We start from the raw sequence: 18985 nt of genomic DNA on the forward strand, positions 1-18985 counted from the left end.
CTCAAGTCCCTCCCACTTTGCTGACGTGTAAGTGAGCCCTGGGGGTAAGTGGGAAGCCTGGCTCTTACTTGAAGAAAAATTTTATTTTTTTGAAGAGATTGTGATCGGAGGATGAATTCTCTATGAGCAAAGTATCATGATGCTCCTTGAAAATTTGTCTACTTATTTTTTTTAAGAAATATAATAACACTTTAGTACCTGTTGTTCCAGTCTCTTTTCCTATTCTCTCTTTGCACAGGAGGCACACAGTTGCTGCATGTCCCTTGTGCCATAGCTACCATGTTGTCACTTGGTCTCACCCTTTGTGCACTCCCTTCTGCCCCCAAAAGTCATCAGAGGTGTAATTAGTGACTATTTCTCCAAAAATGTCTTGAAAGGGATGTACGAACCCTGTGATGAGAATGTGTTTTGGTCCCTGGATGAAGGTTAGAATCTGGAAGGGGTGGAGAGAGGTTCAGGGTTGGAGGACAAAATACATTCTACTCTTTATCACTTCTATGAAATCACAGATAAAGCATCTTCCTATAGGCAGAGATGAATCATGTAAATTAAATATTTCCCAACTTTGTATGGCATTAAACCTGTAAATATGGAACATCCATATCAAATGTACTTTATATTGTATTCTGAAGAAATTCATAAATGAAAAAATTTGATTCTAAGTGAAAGATTTTGAGCACTATTTAAAGAAGGGTAAGTAGGAAACATTCTACAATCTTCTTTTTTTATTCCCTTTGACCCCTTTAGCAATAGTGAAATAGCTAATCAATAGATTTAATTCTGTCTTTTCCATGTTGTTCCCTTTTGTCCTTCATCTTTTCGGCTCCATCTTTTCATTTTCAGTTGTAAATTTTTTATTTTCAGTTATAAAGTCAGTATAGCCATAAACATACACACACACACACACACACTCACATAAACACACACCACTGGTTATTAACAATCAAAAATTTTTTTTTCATGCTTTGGAAAGTTACATTTTCTATTTCAGAATCATGGAATATTATTAATACTTTCCTATTTATTTGAATAACTTCAAAATAAAAAAAAACTTTTAACAAGGGAACTTATTTCTAAATAATTGATGATGTGTGCTACAGATAATATGGTCATAGAAGAGTTTTTATGATTTTTTTTGTTATTAATCACTATAATTACTCTGATTACAATAATGATTGACTCACAGTGAATAAAGTATGTGCTTGTGCTCTTTATCTATTTTTGAAGGATTTATGTTCATCCATCTACACATTCCACACATTCTCACCTCATCCTTGCGTACCTGTGAGATTCTAGTTTGGGTAGTGTATGGCCACGAAACAGTTTGCACACTGGAGAATAAAGCCTGTGGGTTCCCTTACATTATTGCTGGGCCTTAGCCTTCTAAACTCCCTGGGTCAGGGATGATCATCTGAGTTTTCTAAAACTTGAATGTATTTGCTTATATACTTCTCATAAAAAGACCTGTCTGTGCTATTTTTAAATGACTTTTCTGAAGAGTCAATTCAAGCCATTTTTCATATTTCAAGTCGTTTTATTTAGTGCCTGAAACTCAAGTAGAACTTGAGAATGATTTTTGGCTTATCTCTGGTGTTGGGTGAAATTTATCGTTTGCCAATCTACATAAAAATAATTAAACTATTTAAGTGCAAATGTAACTGACAGTAAATAAAAATGGACATAAAACTTCTGTGGCTGTATCCATATGCTTCCTTTGATCTCTCGGGACCTGAGATCACTAGGTGCTGGTTTTCTTGCTACCGAAGAGCAAGAGAACCAACCCTCTTGAAGAAGGCTCTAATGAGGACTGAACAATCTACCACAATTTTCTTGTTCTAGAGAACAACTTTTCAGAGGGCCTCAGATTTGCTCAGATTCCTAGGCTTCACCTCAGATCCCCTGAGCAAGAACCTCAGGAATCTGCATAGTAACTAGCTCCTCAGGTGTTTCTTACGTTTATTTTGTTTGCAGCCACTGCCTAAGGGTGAGGGTGATGATAAGATCTGCAAAGTCTTCTAATTCCATAACCTTCTCCATTATTTGTTCCCACACTCTCAACTAATCTTAAGTTTTATGGAACCTTTAAATTAGTGAACACCTTTCAAAATAGTAACAATGAGAGGTCAAAATTATAGGAATCTTTCTTTCTTTTGTCTCCCTTTGCTCATGTTGTAAACAATAAAAAAAGACATGCCATGTATATTCTGCCCATTGTGATTAGAAAACCCATTAAGCAACATGGGGACCTAATACTTTCAAATTTCTGTGCCTTTCTTCATCTTTACATATCTGAGGGGTAGTGTTTATCTTTTCTGGATGAATTGTGCTCTTAGATCCTGGTATCTTAGCAAAAATGGGTTCCAGATCCAGTGACCTCTACTGTTAGTGACACCTGAGCTGCGAGCCCATTCCTATTTCAATAAGCCTAGATTCCCTGCAACCACAATCACAATCCCTGTTCACAATCACGTGAGAAATGTGGCTTTTCACTAAAAAGATTTTCAACTAAAACAAATATTCCTTATGATCTTGATAAGTACCTTTGCCTGCCATGCAATCTTGTAGGGCCTTCACACCATTGCCATCCCAGGCAACATGGGGATCCCTATTCCCAGCCTTTTAACTTCTCTGCATAGCCAGCTGCTGCCATTAACCTCTCTTGGATCCAGATATTTTTAACACTCCAGGTTAGGGGTTCTCTGATGAGCCTGTTTCTTGTTCCAGCATTTTTCTGAGACGAACAAACATGTTCTCAAGCTGGCTTACAGCACCAAGTGTGGTGAATGAATATATATATGTGTGTATATATATATATATATATATATATATATATATATATATATATATATATAATTTTTCATTTTTTAAAATGTCCCATTTTATAAAACTAAAAACATTAAATGGCGATTAAGTTTGTTTGTGTCAACTCAGCCTTATAGATTGTACTGAAAACTTCAAAGCTATGTGGGGTACCTAAGTGGGCAAAAATATGGCTAGCTGATCAGCCATGTATTATAACGTGATTTTGTCTTCGCTACTCATCTCAGAAGCTAAACACTGGTGCTAGTTTTAATTATTTGGAATGCGGCCATGTGGTGGGCTTCTTCAGCAGTAGGGAGGGGGCAGGGCATACCAGTGGAGACAAAAACCCACGAATATTATGCAGAATCCTTTTGGGACTTCACATGAAGCAGTGGTAACACCTTTTTACTGGATAACTAGAACTGTTTTTGCAATGATTTACACATAGCCCAGCAAAGAGTCACATCCATTTGGTATCCTCCCTGAGATTACATGACTTGTTTCCAGTCACAAAATTACTGAGCAGTGAAATAGAGATTACAGCTCACAGCTGCCTACTTCTGCTCTGGTGTTCTTTGGACAGTACTCTTCAGCTCTAACAAGAAAACACTTAAGATCTTTCAAAGGCAAACGAGAAACAAGTCGTTCACGTTCACTAACACCCCTTTGAGATGTAGGGAGATGACTGGATTTATTTAAAAGTCTTATGATTTTGCATATTTTGCTTTGACACCCCTGCCTTTCACAATTGTTAGAAATGGACATCATGTACTGATTATTTTGCTTTGCATGCTGTTGTTGCATATTGTTAAATGATTTGCTGATTAATAACTAACGTTGATTTGTACTAAATGTAATGGAATAAGCAAATACATTTGTAAAATTAGATATATTGTATAATTTAGTTGCTAATTGGTATCATAGAGCTGTTGGAGGTTATTTTAGACCAATCCCTTGCAGGGAAATCCTGTCCACGATTTCCTCCCATATCCTGTAGCAATGTTTTAAGACCCCCTCCCCCGTTTAAAAAAATTCATTTGCTTGTCCGGGCTTTAAAGCAAACACTTCTCACAGGCAGATACAGCTCCAAAGCTCTGGGTTAAAATAAATCCTTTTAAATTCAGAACATGGTAGTTATCTCCTAAATGATTTCTTTTCTAGAGGGTCAGAAAAGAATAAAGTATTTAGTGTGAATATATTTTCATGACCTTGATCGAATCCGTATGATGGGCAGCATTGCCAACACAATATATTATAGCAATATAAGATATTAATATAATAATTATTTGAATAAATATCAGATACTTATATTAATACAGGATTATTGAGTCATAGAATTTCTGAGCTGTTTGGAAACACTTGCTGATGAGCCCTCTGGGGTCTAGAAGGTTTTGTAATTAACACACATACACCACACACACACATACACACACACACACACACACACGTGTGCTAGTTCATTGTTGAGTCACTTATATGAACTGTTTAATATGTTCTGTACTTAGGTAATGTGCGTATGCTTATGCTTTGGTACATTTTGTATTTTTAATTATTTTCTAATATTTCAAAAAATTTTCAACCTGAACTTCTGATTTCTGTGTTCATTTTCTAAACATATACATTGTCATTGATTATTTTTTATTTCTGCTGTTTCATATACACCATAAATATTTTCAGTTTGGAAATCAGTTTAAATAGCAAAGAGAATCTAAAAAAGAATTTGTACTATAGATATTTTAATGTGTTTATGTTCTTTTTTTAAAAGCAACATTTTAATATGCTCTGATAAAACTGTATTTCTCTAATAAGGTATTAAGTCTGGTGGCTGAAAATAGTTCCCCAAAGGAATGTCACTCACATTAATTTTCCATGTGCTCTCTTTTACTTATAGTTTCATTGTCCGCATGTTTAAAGTCTAATAGAAAAAAAAAATCTCTGGATATGAAGTTGGGAGATAGATCCAAGTCTACATCTACGTCCTCATGTTGGTGACCTTGGGTAAATTTTATTTTTGTGCTTCCATTTCATTTTTTTAAAAACGAGTAGTTGAAAGCATCAAAGACTCTTTCCCACAATTCAAACACTCCATGAGCTCAAAAGATTTGATTGAAAGAAATGTGTGGGCATCATTACCTGACTGCCCAGTATTTTCATGGTCACACACTTGTTCCGTATATCTGAAGTCCCTTTAAGGAAGTTAACTCTTTGTAGGTGTGAGATAGGGTCATCAAGAGAAGTGGGGTAAATAGAAAAGGAAGGGGAAATAAATTAATGACAAAGACAGAATGATAGGTGGTGGAAATGATTCCCTTTTTACTTCTTTATATCTATGGTCTAGTTATTCCTGTTTGAAAACCTTACTGGCACCAGGTATTATCAACAGGGATGAGTAATATGTAATTTTTATCTTTACTGGGCTACATTTGGCCCACAGACAGTTGACAGCTGTCAGTCAGGTGGCTGGTCAATGAGGAGATACATGTAAAGCTGCCAAAGTATTTTTGTTTCTTTAAATACTTATAAGTAAACCGTTTTAGTTGGAAGCTTCATTGTCCTGAAATTAAGTAGATTGATATTCACAATATAATTTGTTGAAGTTAGTTGCTGGGAAAATCAAAATTTTCCCTGCGAATATATGGGTAAACAAAATGTTTTTCAAATGTCTTTCTGAAACAGGAGAATAATTAATTTTTCTCTACTATAAATAGAAAAGGCCATCCTTAAGATTTGAAGATATATTGCAAATAAGGCTTAAAATTAAAAAAAAATTTTTTTAATTAAACTTTTAGTACACATATGAGTCAATGCAGCTTTCAGTCATAATTTCTGACTAAGATTTATTAAAAGAAACCATTTCCTTACATTGAGAGGGTTGGTATAGGTACTTTTGTGACACAAGAATTGAGGGTTTACCAGAAAGGACGAACGTGTACCTGCATGTTGATCTAGGAATTAAAGCTTCTTTTCATAATTACAGGAAAAAAAACCATGGAAGTTTAGATTACGCTCACAGTTCAGGGCATGGTTAAAATGACAAGTTTTGGTTATTTAGAAATATTTGGGCTATACCTAATATTGTTTCTAATAGGTTCAGTCACACTTAAATAATTCACAAGAGTCATAAAAAAGAGATTGGAAGAAGATTTTGTATGGCTTATATTTAGTGTTCATGACAAACAGTATATTAATTATAGTCAATATAGTAATGCACATGAACACTTAACGAATGTAATTCTAAAGTTGACTTAAGAGTGTATATTCAGTGTTGCAGTAGTTGTCTCTAAAAGCAAATGCTCTGATTCTTTAGGAATATAGAGTTTAACAGACTAGATAAATAACAGAAATATCAAGTGCACGCAGTACATACTCATTTTTTAAGAGACTAATGAAGTTATCTAAAAAGTGCAGTGACTGGAGTTACTTAGGTGCCAGAATCAATATAATGAAGATGATAGAATATCACGCAAAAATAGCAGTTTGACACCACACTATATTCCTTTCTAAAAAATAAAATATACTTTATTTATGAACCATATTCTGCATATAATAATTTACAATGAAAATCAGACTTGGGTTTTACTTTTTAAATTACGTTTTAAAAATATTAGATTTTTTTGGGTAGGAGGATCATTTCCGGTAATTTTTTAAACCGCAAATAGTTAATAATTTTAAAACGGCAACGAAGTCAGTCTAAAAGAGTATGATACTTATAAATTTGTGGCTAATCCATATCATCATTGATTTGAAAATTGTTTTAGATGAAGTGGTCATTAAAAAAAGTCAGATCTTATTATCTTCCTACTAGAGAACTATGTATTAAGCATGTAGATTGAAAATTATTATGAGATCATCAGAATAAAACAATTGCCTCATAATATTAGTAATTTATACTGGTAGGAGCCTTTCTCTTCTTAAGCACCAATTCTACCCCCCACAGCCCAGAAAATTGATTTTATGGCTGATAATTTATAGCATTCTTGATCAGTGTATGCTGTGTGTCGTTTACATTCATTAGCCCATGTTGCTTGTGAATATGGAATTTGGTTGTTAAAATGGTTTCATATGTTTACTATGTATAGAGTTTAGCTTTGAGCTCCTTACTTGCTTAAATAAATGTTTTCAATTTGTATAATACAACAATTTGTAGAGAAATGCTGTGAATCATAGTTAAAAGAATGAGTCCTTGAAATAGAATCATTTTTTAAAAATATATCCTGACATGTGGTCTTATTTTTCCATGTTTTGTATTAATTAAAATCCTATTCTGAAAAAAATATTTTTGCCTAAACTTTTGAATTCACAAAATAAAAATACCAAATATATAAATGTACTAATTTTGGAAATCAGTGACGTAAAAACATGCTTTAGTAATGTCTTCGATGTTTATTCCAAAGATTTTTCTCCAAAGAAACTCTTTGTAAAGTAATGAGAAAATGTTGCCACTTTTAATTATTAAATATTCTATTCAATACATGTTTTTAAATTGTATTATAAATAAAATTCATTTCATATTCTCTTTAATCATATTCCTATCACATGCACCCATAAAAAATAGTAGCGCATGAAACATTTGAAAAGAGCATGTACCATTTCACATTTTTATTTGTTTTATTGAAAAATAACATTTTATTCGGAATAGATTATGACAGAATTAGATAAAAAAGAGATGAAATGTTATTTATGTGTTTGTTTTAATAGTCCAATAGCATACGTGTAATTACTTCTGCATCTTTCAAATATTGGAGATAGTAATGAAAGAGACCGACATTCAAAATATAAAGTATTTCCTATAAAACTTTTTTTGAATGTAAAAAATTGTCAAATGGTAACAGCTCTACTTTCTACACCAGGCAAACCCACTGTTGAGTTAGTTGGCTCTGATTCCAGTGGGTCTCATCAGCTTTCTGAATGTAGGTTCCTCAGCAGTGCCTCTTCCAAGATAACAAAATCAACTTTTAAAGATTAAAAAATATATTTTGGCAATTGAAACTCACCAGTGCCTTTCTGCTTCTCCAGGAAGTTGTACCCTTCAGCACCTGCTGAGGGCTTTGTTGTCCAAACTCTGACAGGTAAAAAAATTCCTGTAGAATAAAGCCAGACCAGCTGGCTTTGAAGAGAAACCCCCCAGTTTGGGCTGCGCTTGTCTCTTCTCCTTTTCTATGAAGACCCAGGCTTTCCCCCCTTGATCGTCAAGCCGTAAGATGCGTGATCCCTGTGCACAAGTGTCTGGCAGGCCGAGGTGCACCTGTTCCTGTCACTCTGGGGTAAATTTAGCTGTAAAGGTATCACTGACAACCAGACCTTTGTCAGTGTTGGCAAAAGAACACAGAATTGCTTCGCTCCCCTCCCCCTTCCAAGCCCCAATGCTGCTAGTTCAAATGGAAAATATCAAATTGGAAGTCTATCCAAAAATCATTCCTAAAAAATGAGATTGCTTTCATATGGTAAAAAAGTAAGTTTCCTCATTTCACGCAGACTTTAAAATTACATTTCCAAGAATAATCTTGGAACAAGACAAGTTTTTGTTCAATTAATTGTGGCTGGAAACTTTTTAATGGAAACATAGCACACACTTACTTCATTTCAGATTATTAAATTGTGTTAAGCCTTAAAGTTAGTTGCCATTCTTTGCTGTAGCTCATTTGTTCTTTTCAATCCAGAGAAATACTAGAACGTTAAAACTTATCACATAGGAGGGTTTAATCATCCTACCAAAATTAGACAGCATGTAGCTCTGAAAGACTGAATGTCAAATTGTGTGCTCGTAGCCCTTAAACTACTGAGAATCTAGGACCCCACTACTACATTTAAAATGACTGTTCATGTTTGTGGAAAACCGTGGACGTTTAGGAACTGGTAAAGCTAGAGGTCTCTTACTCTTTGATTAAGGTAAGGACATTTATCGTTTATGTAAACTTTTTAGATTAATTGCTGTACTGACAGTTTGAGAACAATTCCTTTTGAAGGAAAATGGAGAGGCAGGCAGTGTTCATTGCTATGTCCGGCATAAATACAGTAGTTAACATATATAAAGTAGCCCAAAGAGTATTGTGTTTAGCCAAAGCATTCTGAGCTTCTCTTTAATAATTATGATTTCTTAAGTGGTGTTAAAAAGAATTGTGCAAAGTACCTGTTCTACCATATTATTGCTGTTTACAAGGGCTGGGTGTGATGAGAAAAAGAAATCTGGGTCAAAATAAAAAATGCTTTGTAAAATAAACAAAGTTCCTATTTACTTACTATGTATAAACAGCCACTCACCAAGCCTCATTTCTCCGCAGGGCACCACTTTCAGATAAAAACATAGACCTGAATGGCATCATCCAGTATCCAAGGAAACCATGTAAGTACCTCTCTCACTGTGTACTTCTCTTATTCAGAGTTTAAAAGCTAGCTGAGTACTGAATAAGTGAGTGTTTTTATTTAATAATTATACGGGAGGTACTTTTTAGGAGCTTGCTAAAAAGAAACAGGTTCTTGATTGTTATGTGCGTCATAACAAAACCCTTATGTTTTTCATCATGTTTCATAAAATTATGTGTTTAGTCGCAATCTCTCCATCAATTCTCATTCTTAGGTACAAAACAGCTACTCAAAGTCATAATGAATTGAGAGTTTCAAACTTTTCCAAGACCCATTAGTGTCTGAGAAACAATGTTTCAGAGGCCTTGTGCCAGGAGTAGTGACCTAATTGTAATAAACACTTTTTAAATTTTACAAATTAAGAAAAAACTGATTGGAAAATAGTAGTTTATTGGTAAACATTTGTAACAGTTGATTCGGTTTTAGACTTCCTTAGGGATCGAGCAACTGAGCAAAAAGGTGAAGTTACAGATTTAAACAATGTAAGGAATCCTGACAACAAGTGTAATTTTTAAGATGTGAAAAATCTGTTTGCAGAAAGGGTTGGAAAGTTGGCATATTGTGTTCTTTATTTTTGTTTCCCCTAACTCATTAGTTTGTAGCTAATTTCTGTAGCTAATTTTAGCGTTCTAATTAATTTTCAGAACCATGGAATCTACTGAATCTACTGTAGAAATTGTTTCCAAACAACACACTATTCTGGACAAAGATCCACTTTATAAATATTTGGAATATTCTACTAAGTATTTCTTTACTTGGACTTTATTATTTTTTTTTTCTTATTTGCACTCTGTACTTTTAAAGTCAAATTATTTTCAATACTAAATAATTATTCATTTTCATTTACTTTTGTGAAAATACTTAAAACTCTATACTTATGTAATTATCGACTGCTTTTTTTTTTTTACCATCTGGATTAGCTATGTGGTTTATCTAGTCTTTTTTTTTTTTCTTTTCCATCTAGTCTTTTAAGTATAGACATACTACTTTTCATCAAGGTTTTCAGGAGTTGCATTTAAATGTTTCAAGTTTAGCTCTGTTGTTTGGAAGTTTTTCATACTATTTTCATGTATTTTTGTTCCTCTTGTATTTCTGTCTTTCCTTTGCAGCATGGTTCTTTACTAAGCGTAAATGGTGAAGATGATCTCACTCAGTTTCTCTGCTGAATTAGACAGACCCTTCCTATTCAATATCTACCTGCAGGAGCATTTCACTTTCCCACATGACAGTGTGGTATTAGCCTTTCTATGTACCTGTCTGCTTACATATGTTACGAAATGCATCTTTCTGAACTGACAGATGAGAAATTGTGTTAGACTAAGGAATTTGCTGGTACTTTGGAAGGGTGTAAGAGCCTCTTCTCCTGGTAGGAGGACCTGGCTAGGAAATGAGTTTTCTTACGCTAGATAACAAACTCTACAAGTGTGTAGTTTGAGGCATTAGGTACTGCCCTCTAAACAGGAATTCCTTGCCACAAAATAAAGGCTCGGCTATCGCTGGGTAAACTTGGAAGCAGAGCAGGGTTAGAATGGATCTTTATAAAGAAAGAAAATGTGAATCAGAAGGGAAGAACACTGGCTAATGCCATAATTCCCTATCTTGAGCAAGTGGAATCTTTTGAAATTCCATTCTCCTTATATAGCAAGAGTAGAAAAAAAAATCTATATTGCACTGCTTGTGGCACAATTTTAAGTATTTGCGTGAGAATATAGATTTTCGGAAAAACTGTTTAAATGTTACAGGTTTAATTCAGCCTCCTATACCAAAGGAGAAATGACTTGGTAGAAATAAATTGATACATGCACATCCTTTCCTCAGTAATGTTTTCTCCAACAAACTCTAACAATGAGTGAGTTCTCATTACTCATTAAGAACTTTTTGAGATGACGGACATTGCTCTATATCTGCACTGTCCAGTATGGTAACCAGTATGGTAACACAGTTTGAAATGTGGCTAGTACAATGGAAAAACTGAATTTTAAACATAATTTAAATTTAATTGATTTAAATTTACTTAGTGACTAGTGGTGACATAATGACTAGTGGCTGGTTACTATACTGGTATTTTGCTTTTATCAGAAATTAGAATAGAGTCCTATGAAGAATTTCTAATCTTTTGGTATCCTATCATACAATATATCACTTTTTATATTTACTTTAATATTTGAATTATCATTGCAGTGGAATTTCTTTATAACACTTTCTGAGAGATGAATGTTTTTAATACTGTTGATGGGAAGACATTATAACTTTGTTTTATAAGCCTGGGTAGCAACTTTTAAAATGGACATTATAAGCAAGACTGTGTCTAAAAAGAAGAACACTCTAATGAACATTCTAACAATGGTGGTAAGTATTTCCAAAAGTTCAGTTACAATTTCTGTAATACATCTTGCAGTACAAAATGTAACCAGTCTACAAAAATGCTCACTAGCCTTGTGTCCCCAAAGCTGATTGTGCTTTCAAAGCACACATCAGATTTTAAATCATATCTTAAAGCCATGCTCCCATGGCTTTTTCAGCATTTAGTAAAAGTGAACATTAGGATGCATCATGATATTTTAATAATATTACTAGTACAGTAACATTATAGACAGAATTATTAGCTAAAAATATACCAAGAATTTAAAGTTTACAGCGATTTAAAATAAAACATTTATTTTGTGTGTGAGAGAGAGAGTGTGTGCGCAAGTGAGGAAGGGGCAAAGAGACAGGGGGAACGAGGGTCTGAAGAGGGCTCTGCACTGAAGGCAGAGAGCCCGATGTGGGGCTCAGACTCACGAACCACAAGATCATGGCTTGAGCCAGAGTCAGACCTTCAACCAACTGAGCCACCAAGGTGCCCCAATGTTGATTTTTTTAAAAAGTCCGCACATCAGGGGAGCCTGGGTGGCTCGGTCGGTTAAGCGTCCGACTTCGGCTCAGGTCATGATCTCACGGTCCGTGAGTTCGAGCCCCACGTCGGGCTCTGTGCTGACAGCTCAGAGCCTGGAGCCTGTTTCAGATTCTGTGTCTCCCTCTCTCTCTGCCCCTCCCCTGTTCATGCTCTGTCTCTCTCTGTCTCAAAGATAAATAAACGTTAAAGAAAAAATTAAAAAAAAAAAGTCCGCACATCAATTCATTTCAAGAAATGTAGGATATAGGTTATTTGTGGGATATTGAACTAGAGACCATGAGGAATTTTTTTTAAATGGAAGATGTAGCATTCATCTTTTTAGGAACTCCATTTATTGGATTTGGGTATCTCCTTTTGGATGGTTAGGATTCAGATAAGAGGAGAGAGGAGACTTTTTTTGTCACAACCTTGCACAAGCTACTTACCGTGTCCCTCCCACTGCAAAACAACCAGATTCTAGAAAAATATACTTTCTAATGAATTATTTGAATGAGAAAAAAATTTTGGGCAGTTCCCTGATCTCAAAACCAAAAACCTAAACTGTGTGAATGAAAGGTGGAATTGCGACAATGAGCAAATGGGAAATGTGGGCATGGCAAGGCTGGACTGGATGAGCTGTGTTGTTAGGGGTGCTTCTGGGAGGATACCAGTCATATGCTCTGTTAGACTTCTCATAAGCCAGCCTTATTAAAACAACAGGAAGATGTAGCAACCACATCTATAGACCCAGTTTTTTGGTCTCCTTTGATGTCCTTGAGTGTCCTCAGTTAGGTAGTCAGCCACTTGCATTTTCTATTTTCAGAAAGAAGGTCTATCCTTGCTTAAAAGCCAGTGTTCTATGTGGAGAAAATATGGTCTTCAATTACGGGAATGCTGCAAATCACAGTCTTCAGTGTCCTCGTAAAATATCTTCTCTGATAACTTCATGCCTGAGAAATTGTTTTTATCATGACCTGTGACCTCTGATCCTGAATCACCACTTTAGCTTATTATGTATTTATTGATGTATTTCTAATTTACTTTTCTAAATTTTTATTATCAAAATTCCAAACATATGAAAAAGTAGAGAGAATATATAATAAACTTTCACACAACTACACCTGCCTTCAACAACTATTATCTCACAGACAGCTTTGTTTCAACATATTCCCATTTCCATCTCCTACCCCCACCCCAAATTATTTTGAAACCAATTCTAGACATGACATCATTTCATTCTTTAATATTTCATCAGATAGCTTTATAAGATTAAGACTTGTTTTTTAACTGAAAAAAAAATCACATCTATAAAACAAGCCACACCCAGAAGTCAATATTTCCTCAATCTTATCAAATACACACAATCAATATTCAGATTTTCCCAACTGTCTCATAAATTTTTGTAATGACTTTTTACTGTTTGAAATGGAATACAGATAAGATCCACACATTATAAATGGTTATTTATCTTCTGTTTTAATCTAGAGGTTTCCCCCCTGTCTATTTTTCCTCATTTGTTGAAGAAACTGGAGTATTTGTGTGGTAGACCTTTCCATAGTTTGTATTTGCTGATGCATTCCTGTGGAGTTGTTTAATAAGCTCCTCTGTTCCTTATCTTTTCTGCTATTTGGTACTTAAGACTAAGAACCTGACCAAATACATTTGGAGGAGGCTGGGCAAGAGCACTGGTTCTCTCTCTTTTTGTGATGTGCGATCTCTTTTTGCCTTGAGCTAAGGAATACCTAGCCTTGGGAAGTTTCCGCTCACATTTGCCCAAATCAGTACTCTGCTAAACTCTCAAGTGGGACTCTTCAGCTCTCAGGAAATCTTTCTTTACACAGCAGCTCTCTGCCAGGTGCTCCGTCCTGGGAACTGTGGCCGCCTATCCTCCCATATTTTCAGACCTGTGTTCTCAATTCAGGGAATTTTACCCTCCCTGTGCCTCTGCTGAGAAACCCTCAAGACTGTAAGCAGTGCCCTGAGAAGCTGGACATCCTTGGCTTCTCATTTCTTAGCGATCTCTTTGTTGCCTGCTGTCCATGTCTTAAAAACCATTTTTCATATTTTTTGCCATTGTTGTTGTTGTTGTTGTTTTAGGAAGGAGGGTAGACACAGCCCCTCTTAGTCCATTTTGGCTAGAATAGAAAGTCTCCTTAGTTGGTTCCAAAAAAAGTTCAGCTGTGGTTTATTAATCCAAACAACATCTTATTAAAATGAAACTCAATATTTAAAACAAACTGAAAAAGGTGTGTGTGTGTGTGTGTGTGTGTGTGTGTGTGTCCTTTGAAACACGGCTATAGATTTAAAACCATGAGTGCAACTTTCAAGACCTGTTTTTTTTATAATTTTTTACATTATTGATTGATTGGTTGATGTATAATTAACATACAGGGTTATATTAGTTTCAAGAGTATAATATAATAATTTAATAGTTCTATACATTATTCAGTGCTTATCACAGTAAGTGCACTCTTGATAACTTTTAGGTATTTCACCCAACCCTCCGCCCACCTCCCCTCTGGCAACCACTAGTTGGTTCTCTGTATTTGAGTCTGTTTTTTTGTTTGTTTCTTTTTTTCCTTTATTTGTTTTCTTTCTTAAATTTCACCTAGGAGTGAAATTGTATGGTATTTGTCTTTGTCTAACTTGTTTCACTTAGCATTATGCCCTCTATGTCCATCCAGGTGGTTGCAAATGCAAGATCTCGTTCTTTTTTTTTTTTTTTTGATGTTTATTTATTTTTGAGAGAGAAAGAGAGAGAGAGAGAGAGAGAGAGAGAGAGAGAGAGAGCGCTAGTGGGGGAGGGGAAGAGGGAGAGGGAGACACAGAATCTGAAGCAAGCTCCAGACTCTTAGCTGTCAGCATAAAGTCCGACGTGGGGCTCAAACCCATAAACTGTGAGATCATGACCTGAGCCAAAGTTGGATGCTTAACTGACTGAGTCACTCAGGTGCCCCAAGATCTCATTCTTTTTTCATGGCTGAATAATATTCTATTGTATGTCTATACCACATCTTCTTTATCCATTCATCTATCAATGGTCATGATTTTGGCTGCTTTCATAATTTGTCTATTGTAAATAATGTTATAATAAACATAAGGGTGCATATTATCTTTTCAAATTAGTGTTTTCATTTTCTTTGGCTAGATACCCAGTAATGGAATTACTATATCATATACTAATTCTATTTTTGATTTTTTGAGGAACCTCCACATTGTTTTCCACAGTGGCTGCACCAACTTGGGTTCCTACCAACAGTGCATGAGGGTTCCTTCTTCTCTAAATCCTCAAACAAACTTGTTACTTGTGTTTTTGATTTTAGCTCTTCTGACAGGTGTGAGGTGATACTTCATTGTGGGTTTATTTTGCATTTCTCTGATGATAAGTGATGCTGAGCATTTTTTCATGTGTCTGTTGGCCATTTGTATGTCTTCTTTGGAAGAATGCCTATGTAGGTCCTCTGCCCATTTTTAAATTGGATTATTTGTGTGTGTGTGTGTGTGTGTGTGTGTGTGTGTGTGTGTGTGTATGTTTGTGTGTGTTTTGTTTGGTTTGGTTTTGTTTTTTTTTTTGGTGTTGAGTTGTAGGAGTTCTTTGTATATTTTGAATATTAACCCCATATCGGATGTATCATTTGTAAATATATTCTCTTATTTAACAAGTTGCCTTGTCGTTTTGTTGATGGTTTCCTTCAGTGTGCAAAGCAACTTTCAGGACCTCTTGCTGACATTTTCCCGCCCAGCTAATATGTTTTTCCTCCAAGATGAGTCCTATTTTGCATTCTGGTATTTAGAAGCAATATTGGAGTTCATTCATCATTCTTTCCATGAACATTTTTGAGTACCTACTATGTACTGTATAAAGTATTGGAGATACAGTGATGAAGCAAACACTATTTGTCCCCTTAAAAGTCTTGCAATTTGTTTTCCCCCTGAAACTTGTACACAAATGCTCATAACAGCTCCATTTGTAATATCCCCAAACTGGAAATACCCAAATGTCCATCAGTGGTTAAACATACTGTGATATATCCATGGTACAGAATAAAGAATAATGAACTGTCGATGTGGGTAACAATGTGGCTGAATCTCAAGGAAATTTTGCTGAGTGAAAAAAAGTGTATCTTAAGAGGTTACATTATTGCTCATTTCCATTTATGTAACATTCATAAAGTAACATAATTATAGAGGTAGGGGACAGATTAGTGGTTGCCAGGGGTTGGAGGGCCGGAGAGGGAGTAGACATGGGCACAAAATGGTAGCACTAGGGAGTCTTGTGGTGATGGTATTAGTTAAGTGTCTTGATTGTGGTAGTGGTTGCTTAAAGATACCTATGTGATAAAGTTGCATACAGCTCCACACATGCACACACACACACACACACACACACACACAAACATGAAAATTGCGGGGCGCCTGGGTGGCGCAGTCGGTTAAGCGTCCAACTTCAGCCAGGTCACGATCTCGCGGTCCGTGAGTTCAAGCCCCGCATCAGGCTCTGGGCTGATGGCTCAGAGCCTGGAGCCTGTTTCCGATTCTGTGTCTCCCTCTCTCTCTGCCCCTCCCCCGTTCATGCTCTGTCTCTCTCTGTCCCAAAAATAAATAAACGTTGAAAAAAAAACCATGAAAATTGCATGTATAACAGTGGAAATATGAATAAACTGTATGTGTTGTACCAGTATTAGTTACTGGCTTTGATATTGTAATCATGCAAAATCTTAACAGTGGGGGGGGGGGGAGTGGGCACAGGGGCTGAGGAAAGGGTACAGAGATAGTATATTTCTTTCCACTTTCTTGTGTATTTTTAAGTATTTCAATATAACATTTTCTTCTTAAAAATCTTGCAATTTAATGGAGGATGCAAAGAAGTAAATAGCTAATTGCAATACACTGTAATAATACTCAGTTAAGGGGAGGTACTATAGAGTATATATATGGAGGAGTACCTTGTTCCCATTTCCAAGTCAAGAGACAATGTCTCTGCTACTCCCTTGTTTCTTAAAGGGCCCCATTCAGGTTCTGCCTCTGTTTGAGGGACATGTGTTAGCAGTAATGGACTTGTAGAATGCTTGCCATTGACCCTCCCTGACCCCCAGCACCCACAGTGATGTGCCCTACTCATTAAGGCCTCAGTAAAGTACCAACCATACAAGGCAAACATTTTATCAGAGTGAGCACAGATAAAATAACATGAATCTCATGTTCTCACAGCATGTTAAACTGTAAGTTCAAGGACTCATTTCCAAATTTAAATACCTATGATTCTAGATTATACACAGTTTTGGCTCTTCTCCAGCCCTGTCCTGCCGTCAGCACCATCAGCCAAACTATACTCTAACCAGGGAGAAATAGCCTTTGTATGTGAGGAACACATAGCTGCAGTGGACATTATGCATGCATTATCACTTGTTACTATAACTTACTTTAATTCAGTGACAGTTGTGTATTTTGAGTTTTCTTAAGTTATAAAAGTTTTTTTTCCCCTTGGAACTAAATAGAAGATATATTATTGCTAATATGTTGGGGGATTTGTTTTGACTTTCTTGGTATTTAGTAGGAACACTAAGAGAGAGACTTAATATGAATTTATGTTGTTGTCACATTGTAACAACTCAGTTGTCTTAGAATTTTTACCAGGCTGTGTCTGAGTTTCACAAAACCATGAATAGGTGGACTCACAACATTTAAGCTGGAAATATTTTGTTTTTCTTTGTTGTTGTTGCAGAAACTCACCCCTCCTCTCGGTGTCAGGAAGACCTCTTTGGGGTTGCCCTGGGACTAAGGAGTGGATCTGAGTCTGTATCTGTGTCTGTTATTGGAATATTCAGATAGGAATCTTAACCTATCTGAGTCTCCCTGGATTAGAATTTCAAGCTGTGTGTATAGGCAGCTGTGGTTTGCATCATTTACCTTTATCAACTTGGTAGCCAGTTTGAAATTACCTACATCTACTTTGTGAAATTCACACTCTGTTCTTTTGAACTCATTCTTCTTTTTAAAATAATGATGAAGTGGTAGTGTCTTGGTCCAGTTTTTAAAAACTTTGCGGAGCTAGAAATAATACATTTTATTTTATTTTATTTTTTTATTTTTTATTTATTTTTAATTTTTTTTAACGTGTATTTATTTTTGAGACAGAGAGAGACAGAGCATGAATGGGGGAGGGTCAGAGAGAGGGAGACACAGAATCTGAAACAGGCCTCAGGCTCTGAGCTGTCAGCACAGAGCCCGACGCGGGGCTCGAACTCATGGACTGCGAGATCATGACCTCAGCTGAAGTCGGCCGCTTAACCGACTGAGCCACCCAGGCGCCCCAAAATAATACATTTTAGATTGAACAGGTCATTTATTATTAATCAGATCCTAAGACTTTTCCGCATTGCTTTTGTTTTTGTTTGTTGTTGTTGTTGTTGTTGTTGTTGTTGTTAATTGTGTGTTTTAACATTTTGTTAATTTTGATTTTCTGAAATATAAACCTTTTTTGTGTGTGTTTTAAGTCGTTTAACAGTTTTAAGAAAACATACAAGTCTATGTCAGTAGTATAGTTGATTTAGAATATTTCTTTCTTGTCTTCTAATAATTTGTGACTGTGTGGTCCTGACTGTTGTATGACCATGATCTTTTCTATATCCTGTCTTATCTTTGTATATCTGGGAAAGTTATTACTTATTTCTTATTTTTATTCACTTATTTAAAATGAATTTATTATAAGGACTCTTAAGGTTATATAACATTCCACATATTCTGTACTTTTCCTACAGGCTTAAGATTATACCGTGTTAGTCTAAATCTATAACACTATTAAATAGTATTACAAGCATTTCTTGGAAAGGAATAGGGATTAACAGGAAGCAGTGGATTTTTCATAAATTTGGCAGGCTATTTGGGAAACGTTTTTTTTCTAGGTAGCTTAAATATCCTTGAAACATTAATTTTGGAATAAGA

General features: G+C 35.5%; 1 protein-coding gene and 1 long non-coding RNA gene across 4 annotated transcripts in view; one reads left to right on the top strand and one right to left on the bottom strand.

Moving 5' to 3' along the window:
• The window catches only part of MEF2C (myocyte enhancer factor 2C), a 171868-nt gene extending 163938 nt beyond the window's left edge, over positions 1-7930 (bottom strand). For both annotated transcript variants that reach the window (XM_019836497.3, XM_011284522.4), the window contains exon 1: positions 7797-7930. The gene's annotated coding sequence lies outside the window, so the exon portion shown is untranslated. The remainder of the gene's footprint in view (positions 1-7796) is intronic.
• The window catches only part of LOC102902054, a 110579-nt gene continuing 96081 nt past the window's right edge, over positions 4488-18985 (top strand). Inside the window, exons 1-2 of one of the 2 annotated variants that reach the window (XR_006583054.1) lie at positions 4488-4800; positions 9084-9145. This is a non-coding gene — a long non-coding RNA (uncharacterized LOC102902054). Of the gene's footprint in view, positions 4801-7991; positions 8692-9083; positions 9146-18985 lie in introns of those variants that run through there. The other variant, XR_002744357.2, reaches the window with a different exon arrangement.

The sequence above is a fragment of the Felis catus genome, chromosome A1 (assembly GCF_018350175.1).
Source record: "Felis catus isolate Fca126 chromosome A1, F.catus_Fca126_mat1.0, whole genome shotgun sequence".
Lineage (NCBI taxonomy): Eukaryota > Metazoa > Chordata > Mammalia > Carnivora > Felidae > Felis > Felis catus.